The sequence below is a fragment of the Scylla paramamosain genome, chromosome 2 (assembly GCF_035594125.1).
Source record: "Scylla paramamosain isolate STU-SP2022 chromosome 2, ASM3559412v1, whole genome shotgun sequence".
Classification (NCBI taxonomy): Eukaryota; Metazoa; Arthropoda; class Malacostraca; order Decapoda; family Portunidae; genus Scylla; species Scylla paramamosain.
The window spans coordinates 21,650,683-21,673,782 of record NC_087152.1 but is presented as its reverse complement, the minus strand read 5'-3'; the positions used below and the strand labels follow the sequence as shown (position 1 = coordinate 21,673,782).

General features: G+C 51.5%; 1 protein-coding gene across 2 annotated transcripts in view; it reads left to right on the top strand.

Annotated features, from left to right (window-relative positions):
* LOC135111800 (uncharacterized) overlaps positions 1–23,100 on the top strand; it is a 201,388-nt gene that overhangs the window by 17,663 nt on the left and 160,625 nt on the right. Inside the window, exon 2 of one of the 2 annotated variants that reach the window (XR_010273918.1) lies at positions 11,648–12,083. The exons of the other annotated variant lie outside the window; for it this stretch is intronic. The gene's annotated coding sequence lies outside the window, so the exon portion shown is untranslated. Of the gene's footprint in view, positions 1–11,647; positions 12,084–23,100 lie in introns of those variants that run through there. 2 annotated transcript variants of the gene reach the window in all.

Below are 23,100 nucleotides of genomic sequence, written 5' to 3'. Positions count from 1 at the left end.
CTCGCTCAGGTAGCACCCCTACCAAGCATGCTCGAGCCAAGCCCCACCACCCGAGCAGCGGCACACAAGGGAGAGACCCTCCCGGCGACGCCCCCGCCCGTGCGGCGACAGGCCCAGCACCGACAACGGTGAGGAGGAGAGCCATGGTCCCGAGCGATCCTCTCCACGGGGTGCCCGCCTGTCTCAGCGAAGAAACCCGCGCGGTGGTCAACTGCCTCGTGGCGCGGATGGTGCAGTTGATGGCGGAGCTGCTTGCCAGCCCTGATCACGTCCCCGCTAGGCGGGACGATCTGGACGCGCTCCTCCGCCAGGAGACGGCCACGGCCATCTCTGAGTGCGGCCTCCTGCCACCACCGCTGAACTCGAGGGACCCACGTCTGTGCCCCTCCCTCCAACCACCAGACCTTCACCACCAACATGGAGAGGAGATATGCTGAGGGCGCCACCCACGCGGACCAGCCTGCAGGGCCCCCCAGGCTCAGAGTCCTGCAATGGAACGTGCAGGGCCTGCGACCCAAGAAACATCAAGTCCTACAGGCCGTCTTCGAGGAGCACCTTGACGTTGTGCTCCTCCAGGAAACACTGACGCCCGCCGACTTTGAATGGAGGGTGGCGGGCTACACCCTTCACTCGCTCCCCACAGCGGATGGCACCCGAGGCTGTGCAGCACTGGTGAGGAGCACAATCCCTCACCGTAGGGTTGCAGCCCCAGTCAACTGCGGGGACGGTGTGGAGGTCCTGGCGCTGGAGCTGCAGGTGGGAAGTCTCCCGCTCCTGGTATACAACGTATACAGGAGCCAGCGACACCAGCTGGAGGCAGGAGAGCTTCTCACCCTCGCCTCCCACTCCAGTCTCTTGGTTGCGGGCGACCTCAACGCCCACCACCCCATGCTACAGTCATCGTCCCCAGCCAACGAAACGGGCCGCCACCTGGCCGTGCTGCTCGAGGACATCCCTCACGTGTGCCTTCTCAACACAGGGGAGGCCACCCACACCCGGGGAGGAAGGCTTGACCTCACGTTGGTCTCGAGTGACCTGGCGGCAGGCGCTACGTGGCAGGTGCACCCGACCCTCACCAGCGACCACTTTGCCACCCTCACCACCCTCCCACTGGCCCCGCCGGTCCCACCCCGCCCTCCCCCACGCTGGAACATAAGGAGAGCGGACTGGACCAAGTTTCAGGCCTCTCTTGACGAGTGGTGGGCCGCCTATCAGCCGCCCGCCGACCTACATCAGCAGGAGAGGGACCTGACGACGGCCATCCAGACCGCAGCCGCCGCAGCCATCCCCAGGTGTACCCCGAGCCGCCGCCACCGGACAGACTGGTGGTACTACAACGACGAGGTGCGCGAGCACAACCACCGTGTCAACCAGCACAGGAAACTGTACAAAAGGCGCCCCAACCCCAACAACCTAAGACTCCTACAGGATGTGGTGGCCCGCGCACGGCAGGTATCCCTGAGGGCCAGAGAGGCTAAGTGGCTGGAGTGGTGCGCCACTTTTAGCCACCACACGTCTCTAGGCCAGCTGTGGAGGAGCGTGAGGACAGCCTCCGGCGCTGCCCCGCCCCGCCCGCCCGCCCACCCGCACCCGCAGCAGGAGGCAGAGAGGCTTGCCGCCATGTTCACCACGCGGAGCTCCAGTGACCAGCTTCCTCCCCAGACACAACGCATCCAGCAGCAGCTCCGACCACACCGCGACGAGGCTGTCAGGGAGGCGATGGAGGAAGCCGACGTCACTGACCAGCCCTTCTCCCTTCAAGAGCTGGAGCGGTCTAGGAGGAGAGGCCGCGACACGGCAGCAGGGGCGGACGGCCTGCCATACTCCATGTTGGCGCACGCTGGGCCGGCTGGGGACGCCGCGCTGTTGGCCACCATCAACGCCTCATGGATGGCGGGCTGTCTGCCGCCCACGTGGAAGGAAGCCGACATTCAGCCGATTCCAAAGCCGAGGGAGCCCACCAAGATCAGACCCATCTCTCTCCTCAGCTGCACGGCCAAAACGGCTGAGAGGATGGTGCTCGCGCGGCTACAGTGGCGCGTGGGGCCCTCTCACCCACATGTGTTCGGCTACACCCGCGGAGTGAGCACGGCAGACAGCATCCTCGCCCTGCTGACCCAAATTGACCACCGCCCCGCCGTCATCGTCTTCATCGACCTCGAGAAGGCGTTCGAGCTAGCCAGTCCTCACGCCATCCTCGACGCACTCGTGCGGAAAGGGGTGCGAGGAAGGCTGCTGGCCTGGCTCCGCGACTACCTGCAGCGCCGCCGCGCCAGGGTTAGGTTCCAGGGCCTGAGGTCAACCTTCAAGGTACTTGAGAACGAGACGCCCCAGGGCGGCATCCTCAGCCCCCTACTGTTCAACCTGCTGATGGAACAGCTAGTGGCACTGCCTTTCCATGCTGGCACCGTCCTGCTGAGCTACGCCGATGACCTCGCCCTCGTGGTCACCGGAAGGGGCAACAAGCTCAGGAGGACGCAGCAGGCACTCGACCTCATCAGCGGGAAATGCCAGGACCTGGGGCTCAAGATCTCGGCAGAGAAGTCCCGGGCCATGATGGTGAAGGCGGCAGACCCAGCCTGGCAGCTCCGCGTCCAGGGAGTTGAGCTGGCATGGACCAACTCCTACCAGTACCTCGGTGTGTGGGTGGACAAGCGGCTGTCCTTCACAGCCCACGCCGCCTACCTGAGGGAGAGGACGCAGTCTAGGCTGAACGTGATGCGGGCCATGACGCGAATCAGCGCGGGCGCCACTTTTTCCGTCCTGCGCCAGTACTACGTGCACGCTGTTCGCTCGCTGGTGGATTACAGCGCCCCCGTCCTCATAGCACTCTCTCCAAACCAGCAGGAGCGGATCGAGGTGCTACAAAACACCGCAATGAGGACCATGCTGGGGGCACCGAGGTGGTCCAGCGCATGCGTCATGCAGAGCGAGACCAGACTGCTACCCCTCACCACCAAGGTACAGCAGATCACGGCCTGCCGCGTAGCGAGGGTGCTGCAGCGTGACGCGGAGGGAGTGACACAGAGGAGACTGAGGCTGGCGGGGACGCAGGGCGCCGAATCTCTCCGCTGCAACCCGTGGCTGCTGCAGTGCACGCTGGCTACCCACAACCTGGCTCGCATGGAGAACTGGCCACAGGCGGACCTCCCTGCCCCCACCTTCCGCGCCCCACCCCCGTGGGAGCCACCCGCGGCAGAGTTCTCCGCCACACAGCTGCCCGCCAGCAAGGCGCTCTGCGCCGTGGAGGAGATGCGGCAGCACGCCTTCATGGCCATGGCGCAGGTCACCGAGCCAGACAGTGTTGTGTACTACACCGACGGCTCAGCTGACCCTGACAGCGGAAGGACGGGCGCTGCTGCCATCACCAGAGGGGCCGAGGTGTGTGAGAGGACTCCCGACCACTGCTCCACCCTGCAGACAGAACTGGTGGCCATCCTGCTGGCCCTGGAGCACGCTCAACACCGGCGGGAGCGCACCGTGGTGCTCCACACCGACTCCAGAACGGGGCTACAAGCTCTACAACAGCCGTATCCCAGCGACAACGTGGGCCTCGTCACCGCCATCCTGGGTAGCCTCCAGAGCCTCGCCGCGCAGGGGCGGCGGGTGAGGCTCAACTGGATACCCAGCCACGTGGGAGTACGAGGCAAAGAGGCTGCCGACGCAGCCGCCAAGAGAGCTGCTAGTGGCCCCCAGATGACACGGCATGTGCCGCCCAGCCTGAGCCAAGTGAGGGCGCAAGCCAGGCTCGCCGCAACCAAGCGCGCCCGCCACACGCACCGGCAGCTGGAAACAAGGAAGAGACAGGCAGCTTGGTACGCCTCCGCCACTGGCTACCAGTCGTTGGACGCCTCCCAGCAGCAGCCCAGAGCAGACGGCGTGTTGCTGCAACGCGTAAGGCTGGGCTACTGCACCAGGGAACAGCTGTACGACGACTTTCGGGGGCAGGAGTGCGACCACTGCGGGAGGCACAGCCGCCACCCGCTAGTGCACTACCTACTGTCCTGTCCGGCCACCGCCGCCCTCAGACCAACGCCGCCACCACCGGCCCATCCTGTAGGCGGTGATCTCCTCAGCAGCCGCGAGGCCAGGGCTGCCCTCATCGTCCGCCACACGCCCACAGACCTGATGCTGCGAGTTCTCAGGGCAGCGCCCCCGCCCCGCTGAACAGGTCGCAGCTCCTTTTCTGACCGGCGAGCAGCACTCCTCGCCGCGCCACCGCACCGCCCACCACCGGGACCCAAGACTCCCCCACCTGCGGGCTGGTGCCCGCTTTGTGTATTATGTATATTCATGTATATTTTTCTTTTTGTGCAATATGTATATATGTATATGTGACATAATAATCAATAAACCTTTAATAAATAAAAAGCATAGCACAATAGATCAACCTTTTTACAGCTGGTGATTTCTGGATTTAGTCCTAACCGTTTGATCGTCAAAGACATCGAGCAGGACTCTGCTTGACCAGCACCATATCGCAGCAAAGCGGAGTTGGGCCTAACTACCCGGTGAAGGAGGATACCAAGCAGATCTCCGCAGAACTAGATATCCATCACGCCACGGTGAAGTTGCCACTCTTCTGCTTCAAGGAGATTGCCTCATGATTCCAGTTCTGACTGAGGAAAGTCACAAACTCTGTAACAAAGGCCGACTATGCACTGGAGGCCATTTCTGAGGAGATTTTTCCAAGCTTCGCTGCCTAGTTAGACAACCAGGACAGTCCGACAGAGAGGTCCTTTACGACAACCTGAAGAATTATCTTCTGTAAGAATTTACACTCTCCGTCAACGTCTCCTGAATCTCCCACAAATACCACTGGAAGACACCACAGCACACGCAGCATGAAACGAGATGCAAGCTCTCGCTACACTGCCTAAGCTTCAATCCTACGTCCGGCTAACCTTGGCGGGTAGATTTGTTCCGAGATCTGTGGCTGCAACGTCTTCCCCCATCTGAGAGAGCTGCCCTTCACGAAGCTGATAGCAGTCCCATAGAAGACCTAATAAAGAAAGCAGACAATCTGACCAATGCCGCAAGAGTATCTCGCATCCCAGACACCATCTGCCCTGCCTTAGTCGAGGATGTCTCCAACATTAACGCTGCAAGACCCACCCGTCGTAGATGGCTGTCCAACAACCAAACCCGCAAAAGAAGACCAGGAACGTCCGATCAAAAACTTTCCCATGAACTGTGCTACTACCATTACAAGTTCAGGACTGAAGCTCGCAAATGCATTCCAGGTTGCCAGTGGAGAAACTAACAAGGCCACCACTGATCATGGCGGTGGCCTCTCTGGACCTCAAACCTGGAAATATCAACGCACTCCATTCCCCGGCCTCAGGTTTCTCTGTCACAGATGTCTTATTTGGCTGCAAGTTTCTAGTGGACACAGGCGCCTTCTGTTCCCTATTTCCAGCCACAGCAGAGGATAGACACCGCCCCTTGACACATCAGTCACCAATCAAGCTCATTGCAGCAAATGGAAGCATAAATTACAACCTACAGTACCCACACCATCCCTATCAAAGCAGCCGAATGCAACTTTTCATGGGATTTCATCACTGCCGATATCAAGATGCCACTCCTAGGAGTAGACTTCCTGAGTCATTATGGACTACTCGTTGACGTCACCAACAGGAAACTACTGGATATAGCAACCTTCCGCTCAACACCCCTTGGTTCCCACCACCAACCCATGGAAATTTGCTCAGTGAGGATAGATACACCTCATGACATACTCAGCCAAGATTTCCCTGAAGGAATCCGTCCGGAGCTCTGTCAGAGGCCTGGAGACCCAGCAAAGCATAGAATTTTTCACTGCATCAAGACAACAGGCTCCCCAGTTCACTCCAGGTTCAGATGTTTATTACCTGAGAAACTTCAAGCAGCAAACAAGCATACGCTGACATGGAACATATGGGCATATGTCAGAAATCAAGGCCATGGGCATCTTCCCTTCACCTCGTCAAGAAAGCTGATGGCACCTGGCAACCCTGTGGCGATTACAGACGCCTCAATCTTGTTACAGAATCAGACCACTACTCGCTTCCCATCATCGCAGATCTTACTTTCAATCTGCATGGAACCAAGATTTTCTCCAAACTTGATCTTCTGAAAGGCTATTTCCAAGTCCCAGTGTATCCAGAGGATATACTGGGACTTGAAAATAGTGTATCCAGAGGATACAGCAATCATCACACCCTTCGGGACTCATACATTCAACTATTCCATCTTTGGCTTCCAAAATTCAGAGGCTACCTTTCAACGCTTGATGGACGGCATCAGAGACCTTCCTTTCTGTGCCTGCTACATGGACGACATCCTGGTCTTCTCCAAAAACATCGTGGAACATCTGCATCATCTCCGGACCACTCTGCAGTGACTCCAGGATAATGGCATGGTTGCATGTCAGGATAAATGCTGTTTTGGTGCCACATCTGTGGTAACAAGCCTTCGAAGACACTAAAACCACTCGCTTCAGTCACAACTCTCTCCTTCCCTCGCCCCGGCACTACTCTCACGCTAACCACAGATACAAGTTCCATTGCTGTGGGAGAAGTCATTGAGCAAACCATCAAGGGTACAATGCGACCACTGGGTTTCTTCAGCAGGAAATTCCGGCAAGCAGAGGTCAAGTATAGCACATTCAACCACGAGCTATTTGCTGTCTACCTGGCTGTTTGTCACTTCAAACACCTCTTAGAAGGAAGTCCATTCACCATCTGTACAGACCATCGACCATTGGTTCATGCCTTCTCCAGACCAGGTGACGCTTGGTCAGACCGACAACAGCTGCACCTCTCCAGCATTGCTGAACTCAGTTGCACCATCGAATACACTCCAGGAAAAATTAATCCTGTTGCTGATGCCCTCTCAAGAGTGGAAATTGTCTTGGTCTACATCGGAATTAATTATGGCAAAATAGCAACTGCACAAGAGAACGATCCTGAGACTGCAGCCTATCCGCACCGCCATCACGAATCTGCGAAGGAAAGACGTCGCCTTCGGAGACAGGGGACGCATCATCCTCTGTGACGTCAGCAAGGGCCGCCCTCGTCCTCTCATCCCGGGAGCCTTCCGCCGCAAGATCTTTGACGCTGTCCATGGTCTATGACACCCATCTGGATGATCAACTGCTCATCTGATCAGGAAGAAATTCGTTTGGCACAGGATGAAAAAGGATACAAGGCACTGGGCCTACTGCTGCATCGTCTGTCAGACAAGCAAGGTTGGCTGCCACACTGAATCATGGACTGGAGAATTCAACCAACCCAAGCGCAGTTTTGTCCATCTCCATGTCGATGTGGTGGGTTTCCTTCCACCATCTGAAGACTCGCAGAAAATCTTCACCACTAATGAGTGCTCCATACGCTGGCCAGAAGCTCTCCCCGTGAAAAATGCTACCACTCGAGACTGCGCAGAAGCTCTCCCCATGAAAAATGCTACCACTCAAGACCGCGCAGAAGCCCTGTTACCCAGATGGATCAGCCGTTTTGGTGTTCCAGACGACATGACCTGCCTTTGTATCTCAGTTGTGGACGTCCCTGGGAGAGTTAATGGGAGCGAACATTCACCGCACCACGGCTTACAACTCAGCAGCCAACGATATGGTGGAATGAACCCACCGCACTCTGAAAGCCGCACCAATGGCACGCTGTACTGGATCGGATTAGAAGGACCAACAACCATGTGTCCTCCTTGGAATGCGGACAGCACCGAAACAGGGACTAAGCGTCTCCCCAGCCAAAATGTTTTTTGGAGATGCTCTTATTGTTCCAGGAGAATTCTTCCCTACATCCAACACGGCTACAGATGACAACCACCTCACCAAACTACGCCGGATTGTGGGGAAGTACTGACCATGCGTCCAGACGCACAAGACATCGCCTCCACGACACCTTCCCAAATCACTCAATGACTGCAATTACGTCTTCATCAGGCATGACGTTCACAAACCACCCCTCACCCGGCCTTACCGGGATTCCTACGCTGTCCTGGAGAACTCCAAGGCATTTCGCCTCAGCATAGCCTGAGGCAGCGACTGGGTATCAATCGACCGCTTGAAGCCTGCCTACCTTGAAGAAGAAGAAACAACGCAGACATCATCCCATGCTGATGAATCCACCTCTACCACGGGCCACCCATGTGCGCATCCTCCTGCAGCACTACATGAAGATGGACCACACCTTACCTCATCCCGAGCAGGATGAGTCATCCGACATCCCGACTGTCTTAACCTCTCTTGCGGGGAGGTGGGGAGGGGAGTATTTGTAACGTTCTCTTAATTACCCCTTAAGTGTAGCATGGTTCTCAAAGAACACGGAGCAGTTTCACCTATAACTAAAACAAATGCTACAAAATCATCTCAATATTCTATCACATATTACAATACGTGCAATTAAATTCAAAAGTCAGGTATGGTATTGTGTTCCAATTAAACCATGTTGTATTTTATATTAATATTGCTTGTAACATTAGATAACACAATCATAATTTGTATAGGGCTTGTTGATAGTATTACTTACATGTTTAGCAATCTGTACTTATATCTCCAGCCACTCTACGACTGCATCTTAATTCAAAAGCCATTCGATCTATCGACTCTAGACATCGTTCTCCTGAACCACACAGGTTCACCAACAAATCTATTAAAAATATATGGATGTAGCTCACGTTACACTACAGGTACACGTCATGATGGCGTAGCTGTCATGGTCAAATGTACCACCAAACACATACACATAACCGACTGGCCTTCAGCACACTTCCTGGCTACCAAGATCGAAACACAACATGGGCAATTTCTAATCGCCACAACGTACAGCAGACCGGACACTGGGCTCCCACTCACCAGCCTCAACAATCTCTTCAACCACACAAACATACCAGTCTACATACTGGCAGACCTCACACAGCATTTAGACACACCAAGAACAACCAACACGGACACGAACTTCTACAACTTACACAACTGAAACGCCTCCGTTTCCTTGGCCCTGACTTTCCTACCTGCTATACCCACAATGGGAATGGCAGGCCGGATCTCATCCTCTCCAACCGGCAATCCTTACCTTTCCACCACCACATCTCCCACGAACCCCTCTGTGGTTCAGACCACGTTCCCATAATCCTAAAAAATATCCTCCAACCCCATATCTATCCCATCCCCACCTGTCCCCGACTACCGCTCCGCCGACTGGGAGGGATTCAGGGAAACACTTATAAACTTACACCGAGTGACACAGCTCGAAGGCCAACCCTATACAGAAATAGACTGCGCCCTAGAGACACTACACAGTGACATCCTAACATCAGCCAACAGACACACACCAAAGAAACAACACAAAATTCACATAGACTTCAGACCCTCCATAAGAACACAACGACTACTAGTGTGCTACAGAACACGCTTTTTACAAAACATACACAACCACATAACCATCTACAGAGACTTCTGCACCCTTCGCACACACATACTAAATAACCTACAGGATGGCCACAGCGCTCACTGGAGGAATCTAGTCTCCCGTATGGACGGAGCTCGCTGCAGAAATCCTACTCAGTTCTGGCACATGGTGCACAAGCTGAAGGGATGCCAGCGGGAAAGATTCGAGTACCTCCTAGTGAACGGTGAACGAGTTACCAACCCAGACCAAGTCACCAACATCTTCCAAACACACTGGCGCAACATATTCCAACCACACCCTTTCCCTCCCCATGAGCCCAGTATTGCCCACATACACCATATCACCGATCTTGTGCGCCAAAACCTAGCAAACACGCTACCACATAACATTATACACTTAACACGACTAGACCCCCAACACCCTCTCATCACACCCATTGAGGAGGAGGATGTCGCCAGGTTGCTCAGGCACACTCCGCGGCGAGCCCCCGGCCCCTCAGGAGTCACCTGGCCGATGGTGCGGAGCCTTCCTTCAGAAATCATATCCACCCTGACAAAAATTTTCAATGCTTGCCTCGCCTCTGGATACTTCCCAAAGGCTTTCAAAATTTAAAATATCACCCTTATTGCCAAGCCCGGAAAAAAAACTCACTTACCAGAAAACTATCGCCCCATAAGCCTCCTTGAAATTCTTGGAAAAACTTTTGAGCGTCTAATCAATTTAAGATTGAGAGCGTTTCTCGAAGGTAACGGATTGCTGGCACCACAGCAGTTCGGTTTCCGGAGGAACGCCTCAACGGAGGACGCCCTTAACAGCATAGTAGCCTACCTAAATTTCAACAAGCCATATTACAAGACAGCCCTCATGACAAAAGATGTCAAAAAAACATTTGACACCGTTTGGCACACCGGTTTAAAATACAAAATTTGTAATAACTTCAATCTCCCTTTTCTAACGCAACGCATCTTGTGTAGTTTTCTGGAAGAGAGACAGACAAGAATCCGCCACCAGGGCAACTTTTTGACATTTTTTACCCCTCAGGCTGGAGTCCCACAAGGCTCCGTACTCTCCCCAACCCTTTTTAACATGTATACAGCTGACCTACCCCTCCCAGCCCACAATGACTCATTAACTATTCAATACGCGGACGATGTAACGCAATTGGCCCGTGCCAGGTCGTTAGATCTCCTCACCGACAAAATTCAATGGGAACTGATGGCGACTAGCCAATGGGAGATGAAATGGCGAATTCTCTCCCATCCTGAAAAATCAAAAGTCACTTATTTCAACATTAAAAGAAGTCAGCCCCGCCAAATCTCACCAAACAGAATTGATCCAATCCCCTCCCCAATCCCCATCAGTAACAACAACAAAGTGCTTGGCCTCACCATCGATAAGCACCTTAATTTCAATATACATATAAAACTAAAAGCAACCATAGCCACCAAGGCCCTGAGGAACCTGGAAAGATTTCGGGACAGCAGCACAAAAACAAAACTTCACCTCTACAAAGCTTTCATTCTCCCTCTCTTAACCTACTGCCCTCTTGCCCTCTCTCTCTCTGCTCCCTCCAACCTCGCTAAACTTCAGAAGGTTCAAAATCGAGCAATTCGTTTCGCTCTTGGGACGAAATGGTTCAACTTCCGAACCTCTCTCTCTATTCACGAGGAGTCCAACATCCCCCCTTAACATAACACTCCACAACAGAATTGAAAAACAACTAAGCTCCTTCTCCGACAGACACACAATCACATACAATTTCATGACCAAACTCCCCCCAGCTTTCTGTCACCTGCCGCACTCCAACCTCCTTGATCCTCCCACTGTGCCTCCTGAACCTGTCTTCTAATAATGGACTCCTCCTTTCTTTCCTTCACTGTCTCCTCTCTGTGTACCACTCATGGTGTCTGAGTGGCATCATTGTCGTTCTCTCGTTTACGTGGGCGGGCCCATGTGCCAACACCTAGTGGTTTTTTCATATTTTTTATCTTATGGCTTTGTATTCATATTTTTGTTTTTATGCATTATTTTTCTGTCTCGCAGCCTAGGTTTTAAGGAGGCACCGGACCGCTCCTGGAAAAGGGACGCGACAAAAAAAACACCGCCATTAACATTCCATGCCTCTGACCGAGGGAGTGGGGTCGTGTGCCAACACCTAGTGGTTTTTTCATATTTTTTGTCTTATGGCTTTGTATTCATATTTTTGTTTTTTATACATTATTTTTTTTGCCTTGCAGCCTAGGTTTCAAGGGGGCACCGAACCACTTCCAGAGAGACGGGGATAGCACGAACCACACTCCTCCCACTGACGTCACGGCAATGGGCCTCCGGCCGTCGGCATGACGTTCCAGTAGCGGTACCCCCCGCGGCAGTTAAGGAGCGGCCAGTACTGATGATGGGGACGGTAACCACACCATTCAGTGGAAGCCACTTCACCCCCCACACAGAGGTAGTTGGGTGCGGCAAGTGCTGGGCAGGAAGGTAGTCAAGAGATGGTGGGGCGGGGCCCTGGAAGCATCCATGCAGGAATCCCCATTCACCCCCCACCACCGGCGACTTACCGCGTGCAAACAGATGGTGGTAGATTTGACCCCTCGCTGCGGTGAGGGAGCCTTTCGAGCCTCTGTCAATGCACATCCTACCATCACGTCAATCATTATCACAAACCATCCTCACCCTCCCCATGCACATAACACCACGACATTTTTTATTTTTTTTATTTTCTTTAGCAGGTTGGCCTTTTTGCAGGACGAGTCACAGGACACGAGCAGAAAGGACCGACACCGCTTTTTCACCCATCATATTACATCATGCAATAAAGATCCCGGCCATCACCAAATCACTCTACTACTATCCGTGGTTCGGAACCCACGTAAAACTGTAGGTCCCTCCGCTATACGGATGTACTTCTTCCTCTGTCCTTCTTTGAACCAATAAAAGCACAAAAAACACTTTTTACTCTGACTGTCCTTCACTCATCTTTCACACCCTGATGGTGCAGGATCTGGATAGTCTGGCCCCGAGCCTGTGCGTGGTTTGGCCCAGGGTTTTGGGTGCTTGGGCGGCGTCCGTGGCTGCGGCTGTGCTGGGCTTGGCTTGCTCGGTTGGTGGCGGACTCTCCTGCTTCCCCCGATGAGGACCTTGTCTCCCTTGCCACCTTAACATAAATATATCACGTTAAAAATAGACGTCCTTCCTAATAATGAAACAAAAATTCAAATTGCGCCTGGGTCAAGCCCCAGTGACTATTTCTCCTACTACAATTCCCTTCTTATCACCCCCTATTCTTCCCATTATCCCCACTTCCCCCTCCCCAATTTTCTCTCTTTGTTATCTTATCTTATCGACTGCACTAAAAAGAAAATGGTTTTATTACTATAAATGACAGTCGCTTTATTGTATGCGAAAATTTTCATTTATATTTTAGGTCCTTGAAATGAGGGTTTATTAGACATGACCATACCTAAGAGAAATGCGGCAGTTATCTTCCTATGGCAGTTATCTTCCTATACATGGTTAAGGTTTTTAAGCTAGTAAATTCAAGATCCATCCTAACACGTTGGTCCACGACACAAACGTCATCATACAGGCAGACTCCATGGGCGCCATTCACAGAGAACATACACCTATTTACTTCTGTTCATGCTAGCACGCAGAGGATTCAGGAACAAGCTAGGAAAATCACCCTAAACTGGATTCCCAGCCACACTGGTATTGCAGGAAATGACCTAGCTGACCAAACCGCACGAGATGCCCTTAAACTCCCAATTATCACCACCCAAGTCGTCCCGTCTAAGGCACAGCTCAGCAGTGCTGTCAAGAAAGCAACTCACCTTTATTGCCGACAGGAGGTCAGGCGTCTCGCGGCGGATGGTTCTCCTAGTGCCTCCTGGTACTGTGCAGCAACAGATGAAACATATCTTCCCGAGAACTTACTATGACACATAATGACACGCCTGCACAGGCTCTGCCTAGCGGAGCCACTCACATGTACACACTGCAACTCACCCACGCACGCACCACTCATACATTACATAGAAGACTGCCCAAACACTCAACTCGCTTTCTGGAAAGGGACACCAACACTGCTGCTCCCTACATCATACACAACATGAACCTGGACAAGCTCATCAAATTAATCAATATACTACCAACTCCACGATAGTAACCATAGTGGTTCTGTCACTCATGCACACGAAAAGACTCCTTATCCTGTATACAGCAAAGGGGTGTATCTGGCACGTCGCTATATGCGAGTAAGCCAGACTCCCCCAAGCACAATGGTTAGAAGACTTACCACAGTCACCAAAACTGCAGCGAAGTGGATCTTCCAAAGCCCTTAAAATTGAAAACCACATGTGGGCCGCCTTTAAGGCAGTTAAGGTCCATGCCACTCCATGGAGTGGCAAATCTAACAGACAGATAGACAATAAACTGCATCGGATACAGGAAGTATTATCAAATAGACCTTACACATCCACCGCCGTAACCCTACTACAAACTAAGGTGCTGTCCCTGGCAATTCCTTCCCTGGTGGTCGTCCTGTGGCCAAGTTCAGCGGCAGATGCCTCTCGGCCAAATATCATCCGGGCCAGAGTGTAGTCTGTGGCCTCTTCTTGCGCTGACCGTTACGCCATCAGGGCGAAAGGTAGCCAGAGGTTCCAGTCCTTCTGGTCTGAACTGCAGTACTTGGCCAGCTCCTCCGCCAATGTCCTATTGAAACATTCAACCATGCCGTCACTTTGGGGGCGAAGAGGAGTGGTGAGAGTCTTGTGTATCCCCAACAACTCACAGCACTGAACGCCCTGGACTCAAACTCTCGGTCTTTATCAGAGTGTAGTTTTCCTGGAATCCCAAACCCGGTGAAAAACTCACACCAGCCATGGTTTATGCCTCGTGATCTGGGATCCCGTATGCTTCTGGCCACTTGAAGAATGTAGTGGTTACCTCAAGGCGTGCAAGTCAGTAATCCGGCAATATCCACCGCCACCCTCTTCATGGACGCGCCTGACTGATATAGCTGGAGTGGAGCGCTTGTATGACGCACAGGACCTTTTTTGGCAGCACAGATGCGGCATAATTTGCACCACTCCTTCACATTCCGTCTCATGCCGACCAAGTACACACGCTGACGAAGGCGGAAGAAAGTCTTCTTTTCCCCTCATGTGCCCACCAGAGACACCATCGTGAGCTTCCTCGAGCAGCTCGGCGCGGAGGGAGAGGGGAACCACTAGCAACCAGGCACGCTCCTCCATGGCCGCATCCTTCCAGCATCGCTGCAACACGCCATCCTGCAGGCTCAGCGTCACCCACTGCTCTGTCAGAACCTACGTGGCAAGACTACGACGACAATTCCTCCTTGCCAGACTGATCGTTCTTCTCCAGCCACTGCATCACTGGGGCAAGGTCAGGGTCTGCTTGCTGCGCGTCCGTCCACCGCTGGCTGGCGTCGCTGGGTCCACCTTTCTATCACAGGCGGCGGCAGGTAACAGCCTCTTCATACCTGCAGCAGTGCAAGCACCCCGGCTCGCAAAACCAGAGGCTCAGGCTCTCCGCATTGCCGTGAATCCGCCTCGGCCGATGCACCACACGGTATTTGTACTCCTCCAGGTAGCCGAGCCATCTCAACAGGTGTCCTTCTGGATCCATCATAGTTTTCAGCCATCGGAGAGCAGCGTGATCGGTCCGGATGATAAATTTAACTGCGTAGAGGTAAGAGTGTAAGTGGGCCAGACTCCGCACAGCTGCCGGTAACTCCTTCCTGGTTACACAGTAGTTTCGTGCTGGCTTGGTATTGTAGTAAGCCAGGACATACTCCTTCACCTGTGACAGCACCGCCCCGATGCTCTCAACATTAGCATCGGTGTCTAGCAGGAACGGGAGAGTGGGGTCAGGAAACGGCAGCATCGGAACACTCATCAGCGCTGTCTTCAAGTTCAGGCCATCAAAGGCGCCCTGGTAGGTTCTATCCCATACGAAGCGGGTGTTCTTCCTGGTCAGCCGATTCAGGTTCGCAGCGAGGGTGGCGAAGCCCTCCACGAACTTTCTGTAATAGCTACAGGGGCCGAGGAAACTTCGTACGCCCGCCACCGATGTTGGGACACTTCGCCACAAACGACACCTTATAATAATAATAATAATAATAATAATAATAATAATAATAATAATAATAATAATAAACGGTTTATTATTCAGGCAGTTAACAAACTGAAAATGTACAGAGGGGGTGGGGAAATACTTAACATAATCCTAAAGCTAAGTCTAATCTAGAAGGGGAATACTATTGATTGATGACTTGCACCATGGTGGGAATCGCGCTGTCTGTACCGGTCCGTGTGCGGCGCCTTTAGGGGCGTTATCTTCTTGTGGTGTCTGGTGGCACAGACCGGGCGAGGCGCGTCAGGCGGCAGCATGTGTCTGAGACGTGGATGATGCAGCAGTCCCCTTCCAAACTTCTTCAGAGCCTCTCGGTGCCTGGTGGATAGTCTGGACAGACTCAGGGTGGTCAGGGCTTTATCATAGGTGGTGTAGGCAGGGCCAAGGATGACCCTGCACGCCCTTTTCTGCATACTCTCCAGCTGTAGCTGCTGAGTATGTGTGAGGGAGGAGGACCACGCTGGGGAGGCATACATGAGTTTGGGGAGGATGAAGGTGAGGTACACCCCCCTTAACTCGTCTGTCGGCGTCTTTAGCGACCTGAGTCTGCGCAGGAAGGAGGAGGCTGAGGAGATGCCCGTGCCTCCAGCCCCTCCAGCCTCCCCCCACCAACACAACGTTCTTCAGCTGCTGGCAGAAATCGCGGCGGTTGCCCGACTGTCTGCAGTTCCAACAGCAGACCCTGGGAGGGGAACGAGTGCGCAAGTCATCCAGCGACCGCGTCTTCCGCGCATTCCGGCACTCATTCCTACGGTGGCCGCGCCGACCACACTTCCAGTAGGCACCACGGAACTCATCAGGGTTGGCCGCTCTCTTCTTTTGTGGCGTCGCTGGGTGCACCTGCGTGCGGCGGGCACGGAAGAGGCGGCGGGGTGTGGCCGGAGCGGAGCAAGACGCAGCCTCTCTCCCCGTGGTGTACAGGAAGGCCTCAAACTCCATGGCCTCCTGCACCTCTCCTGGGTGCACCTGTTTCACGTAGATCTGCACCTGCTGGTTCCCCAGGGCATCTGTGAAAGAGTTATGGGCCAACACCACCACCATGTTCTACGGGGTAGCTGGGTACGCTCGCCGCACCAGCGACTCCATAGCATGAGCAAGCTGCGGGAGTGACTCACCCGGCTGATGCGCTCGGCCCTTCAGTTGTTCCGGTACACCTCCGACTGGAAGACACTGCCAAAGCGCCTCTTCAGCGCCTCCGCCACCCTCCTGTAGGACGACCGCTGCTCTGCCGTCAAGTGTGCCAGGTTCTCTAGCGCTGGTCCACGCAGACTGGCCACCAACTGCAGTGCCTTGTCTTCAGCGCTCCAGCCCTGTCCTCGGGTGAGCAGCTCAAACCGGACCTGGTACGCTTCCCAAGCCACTTGGCCGTCATACTCTACTGGTTTGCACCGGTCAGAAGCTCCACCAGCAGCCCAAGGGGAAACCGTGACCGAGGGAAGTAGAGGCAGGGAGACCGGTGGGGTGACAGTGACAGGTTGTGGTGGCGCGAAGCACGCGTGGCTCTTAGCGGGTGGCGACGGCCACACTCGCTCACCAGGCTATGACCAGACGAAGTAGTGGCCCTATCCTGTTTGTGGGTGGCCGACTTTTCCACAAAACGCAGCAGTCCTGCTACTTCTTCCCTCAGCTCCTCCATCCTCGCTACAGCAGCTTCTGTACGCTTCTCACTCTCAACCTTCACTGCGACCAACCGCTGCACCAGGTCATCTCGGAGCCATTCAAATTGTTCTGTCGAGAACCGCCTTGCCTCCTGCGTCACAGCTCGCAGTCCTTCATGCACCACATCCAGTTCCTCATTCATTTGCTATGCCTGCGCATCCAGTTTCTCATTCGTTTTCACTGTCAGCTTTTTCATATGCTGTGCCATCGCAACCAACATGTTCTTCAGTTCCTCTCGCAGATGCTGGATACTGTCCTTCTTCACCTCCTCAGCATCTCTATTCTCTGAGGCAGACATTGTACTCGCTTGCCCGGTACCTCACTGGCCAAAGTATGAGATGTACAGCTCATACGCCCCTTCCGGCCTTCAGGCGCCTTCAGTTACACACTTACCACTGCAGCAGCCCAAGGCGGTCAGCACACACAACAGGAGTCCACCACTGCTGTCGTGGTCGGGTTTGTTTCGCTATTGGGGGCAAGGCACGCACACACGGCACCTGTCTGGACTCAACAGAGTACTGAGAGGGGGGAAGGGCAACAAAACAGTCTCGCTAGCACTCCTGTCTTTATTGCCCGCACAGAGTGGTACATATGAACATAAGAACACAAGAAATAAGGGAAGCTGCAAGAAGCGACCAGGCTTACACGTGGCAGTCCCTGTATGAAATATACCCACCTATTTTCACCTATCATCCCCATCCATAAACCTGTCTAATCTTCTCTTAAAGCTCCCTAATGTCTAAGCACTAACAACATGATTACTGAGTCCATTCCACTCATCTACCACTCTGAGAACCAATTTCTTCCTATCTCTTTTTTAAATCTAAATTTTTCAAGCTTGGTCCCGTTATTTCTTATTCTATCCTGGTTGCTGATCCTAAGAATTTTGCTTACATCCCTCTTGTTATAACCCTTATACCACTTAAAGACTTCTATTAGGTCCCCTCTTAACCTACGTCTCTCTAAAGAATGTAAATTTAACAGCTTCAATCTCGCCTCGTGAGGAATGCTCCTCATCCCCTGTATCCTTGTAGTCATTCTCCTCTGTACTGATTCTAACAGACCTATATCTTTCCTGTAATGTGGGGACCAGAACTGCACAGCGTAGTCTAGATGAGGCCTGACCAGCGCCAAATATAACTTTAATATTACTTCGGGCCTTCTACTTTTAACACTCCTAAAAATGAATCCTAATACCCTGTTTGCCCTGTTTCTGGCCTCTATGCACTGCTTTCCTAGACGGAGTTCAGAGCTAACTATAACTCCTAAATCTTTTTCGCACCCTGAACCTACCAGAGTTTCGTTGTTTATTGTGTATCTACTGTGTGGGTTTCCTCTACCTACGTTAGCTACTTTTCATTTGTTGATATTAAACTGCATTTGTCATCTGTCCGTCCATTCATTCATCCTATCTAAATCTGCTTGCAAGTCGATGGCATCCGATTCTGACCTAATTAATGTACTTATCTTTGTGTCATTCGTAAATTTACTAACAAGTCATTGATATATACTAAAGCAACAATAGCCCTAATACTGATCCCTGTGGCACCCCACTAATTTCATGACTCCACTCGGATTTAGAGCCTGTCGCTTAGGCACGACCTTATCCAGTCTAACACCTTCCCATCTATCCCGTGTGCTCTAACCTTTCTCAGGAGCCTCTGATGGAATACCTTGTCAAAAGCTTTACTAAAAGTCCAGATATAAGCTGTCATAACTACCACCATTATCTACTGCCTCGTACACTTTACTGTAAAAACTTAACAAGTTCATCAGGCAAGACTTACCCTTCGTGAAGCCATGCTGTGACTAATTTAACAAGTTATGTTTGTCTAAATGCTCCCTGATGTTCCTCGCTATTATTGACTCCAGTATTTTACCTACAACTGAAGTTAAGCTGACAGGTCTATAATTAGACGCTAAAGTTTTATCTCCTTTCTTAAAGATGGATACTACATTAGCCTGCCTTCACATTACTGGTATGTCATCTGACTCAAGTGATTTCCTAAAGACAGAAACTAACGGCTCACTAATAACCTCTTTGCATTCCTTAAGTACTCTGGGATATATTTCATTTGGTCCTGGTGTCTTGAACGTTTTTAACCTATCTATCTCCTGTTCCACTATCTCCTTAGTTATGGTAATATCTGTCACCTTCTCATTCCCATTTGCTCTAAACATCTGTTCACTATTCGGCATAACCTGCATGTTTTCCTGGATGAAGACAGTTGAAAAATACTCCGAATTTTACTAATCTCTTCCCCAGAACTAACCAGCTACCCATCTGCTGCCTTTAATGGACGTATAGTATCGTTATTTTCGTCCTGTATACCTGATAAAATCCCTTGGGATCCGTCTTCGCCTGGCTGGCTACCATTAATTCATAATTGTCCTTAGCTTTCCTCGTTAACCTCCTGACTGTTCTAACTAATTAATTATATTGTGGCCTTAAAACCTCTTCACCTGCCCTTAATCTCTTATATATATTTCTCTTCCGCCCTGTATAATGTTTTAACCTAGCAGTCATCCATTTAGGGTAATTTTTTCTGTGATCTTATTACTCTGTACAGGATGTTTGCTAACTGCCCTGCGTGCAATCAAATCTAGAATGTTGTTCCACCTTGTGGGTTCTATGACTACCTGTTTTAAAAAATTATCCTGAAATACCTTAAGAAATTCCTCTGCTTCCTTGTTACCCACTATCAGTCTCCAGTCGATATTCATAAAATCAAAATCTCCTACTACACTGTACCTGCCTGCTCTATTTATTTCTTGCCACAGTGAGGTGTTAATATCCTGTGTACTGTTCGGTGGCCTGTTCACTACTCCTAATACTACTGACTGTGATCCTCCCTTAATATTTACCCTTATCGACTCTGTTCTGCTAACTGTTTTAATTCTACTGTTAATACAACACTGTAATGTGTCCCTAACGTATAACGGGACGCCTCCTCCTCTTCTGTTTTCTGTCTTTATAGAACAGTGTATAACCATCTATCTTAACCTCTGGATTAAATACTTTTCCTGACATATCTAACCAAGTTTCTGTTAAAGCAATGATATCAAGGTTCTCTACACACGCTATTCCTCTATGCAGGTCTATTTTATTCAAAATACTTCTGCAATTTGTGTAGTAAACACTTAAGCTATTTCTCAGCTTCCCTGAGCTAGTTGCCTTTCTAGATTTAACTAATTTGTTCTTTGTTTTGACCTCACAACCCCTTCTTCCCTCCTGACTAAAAAAAAAAAAATCACTGGAGTGCAGTTAGCTCCCCGCTCGAGTGTTCCGGCCAAAACCCGAACACCCTGGCGTGATAAATGCACTCCATCCCTGGCGTACAAAGTGTCCCTACTATAGAAAAGGTCCAAGTTGTCGATGAACGTCCATCCATTACTCTTACAATTATTCGTGAACCTGCGATTCATTGTAATAGCCCTGGACAGCCACTCAGCACCAACTCCCCTCCTCAGCAAGACACCACATACCATAGGGATCCCTCCCTTGTCCCTAATCCTATCCAGAGCCTGTCAAAACCTCCCGAACAGTTCCTCACTCCTGACCTTACCAAGGTTATTCCCTCCCGTGCTGAGACAAACAATGGACTTGGTACCATCATTTTCCAAGCACGTGTCTAGCCTATCAACTACCTTCCCTATCCCAGCCCCCGGCAAACACACCCTCGACCTACCCTTCCTATCTCTGGCACAAAACACACTATCTAAGTGCTTAACCTATCACCAAACACAAGCACTCTACCTTGGGGCAGGGTAACTGCGTCTGCCCCCTCCTTCTTGTCTCCTCCCGCCATGTCCGCCTCCTCCTCCTTCACTTCCTCCAGCACACTGAAGGGATTCTTCGTCTCCACGCAAGGCGCCCTGAGGACCTTCAGCCTCTTGGCTCCCCTGCACACAACCGACCACTGCTCCTCCGTCGCCTTACTAGGTAAGGTGACGGTGGAACACGACCCTCCCACAGGTGCTGAGATCCTCCCACAGAACTCATCCTGCAGGTCTGAGATCTGAGATCCTTCGATGTAACTCAGCCTCCACCTCTGAGACCTTCGCAACGAAGGCCTCGAGAACAGAAGTAACACAACCAGACAAATCAGCAACACAAGGCGCCATGTCTACACTAGCCAGCTATATTAGCGTCAGGTCACTGCTCACTAAATACGACACGAAGCACACTAACACGCTACGGTACAAGTAAGGATCGCACCACTGGCCTTACTCAGCAAAGCGTCTTTATCGCTGGGTAGCACGTCACACCTCACAGAACAGCAGCATTGCACAGAATAGCAGTCACAGCGCACCACAGCTGTCTGCTCCGGTGGTCCACGCCGTAACAGATCACGCAGGTTTCTCACACACACACACACACACACACACACACACCTCAGTTATCAAGTACTTACTATCTTAGACTGCCAGGCAGGGAACACGTTATCTTCACAATATGCCCCGGGACGACTAACGTTGTAGCGTAAGGCAAGGGGAGTACACTGCAGACTGTCGGCACAAGTTTTGCGTAGATGGGGAATGGGCGCTGTCTCTCTCTTGGGCTTCACTTGTATCTGGTGTCGCAGTGTGGCATAGGCAGGGAAAGGGTGCTCTCTCGAGGGCCGCCACAGAGACTTATATTATGTCGGTCCCTCCGTGATTGGGCAGCACGCTGCTGCTCTCCCGACCAATCACAGTCCATGCCAGTTCCGGTGTCTCCAAGCTGCCTCCACTAGCAGCTCATGCATCATTGCCAATACCTATCTTCACTACCCGTTGGCACAGTGCTATTAACGTCACCCCCTTCCCCCCGTCACAACATTATATTTCTCAATTTTGAGTTAATAGTGTGATCTTTATTTTTCAATTTTTTATTAAAAAAAAAAAAAACTTATAATTTGTCATAGATTTTGTGAGGATATGAGTGCATGAATTTGTGTTTATTAATAAGCAAATTAGATCCCATGCAAGGAGCGTATATTTTCTCTCACTATTTACGTCCTAGAGTCAGCGTTGCCCCGCCACTCCCACTCAGTAGCGCCTTCTTTCCTGCCTTTTTTTCTTTTTAGTATGGAGGAAATGATGACCACTAAGGCTGAAAAGACCAATAGATGAACCCCTGCTGGACCGATGGCGAGACTTTCCTTCCTTGTCCAGTCAGTATTATGAGAAAAGATGTAGCCTGAAGGGGTTCACTCATTTAGCGGCACAAAAAAAAAGAAGAAGAAGAAGCGGCATGGGGCTCTATTACTAAGAAGGTAAATGAGACACGCCAACAACAGGACACATGAAGGTCCAAGATCATCGTTGCTGCAGAGCTGCATTTCCCATTATTACTTTAATTACTAGCGTCAGTGCATCATTCCTTCCTGTGAGACTCTTTAAGGCATCTCACGACAAATCTATCACAAATAACACTCCTCGAGGTCTATATATGTCCAAGAGTTCAGAGTCACTCAAGTCATCAAGAACATCCTTACGAGACTGATAATTCTTGAGGTGGCGGGCTCGGGCTCGACGGTCGGCCATCTTTGTTTGGTTAACTTAGTTTTAACGCAACAAGTTAAGCAGACTCCGAACCTGTTCGGTCTTAAATTTAAGAAGCACAACTAACTAAGCACAACTTGGGAAATTAAGCACAACTCTAAGCTTAAGAGTTGGGCTGAGTCAAACCTCTTTACTTAAAAATCTTTGTTAATACGGCCCCAGTTAATAACCATCCTGCAATAGTATTCCCCGAAGATAAACCCTCCAGAGAAATAATGAATGTCACCACCAAGCAAGCAGTGACAAGTGCAACTATACAAGAGAACAGACAAGCACACACAAACCCGTTTAAATCCAGGCAACAACAATACATAAACACAAGCCAGCA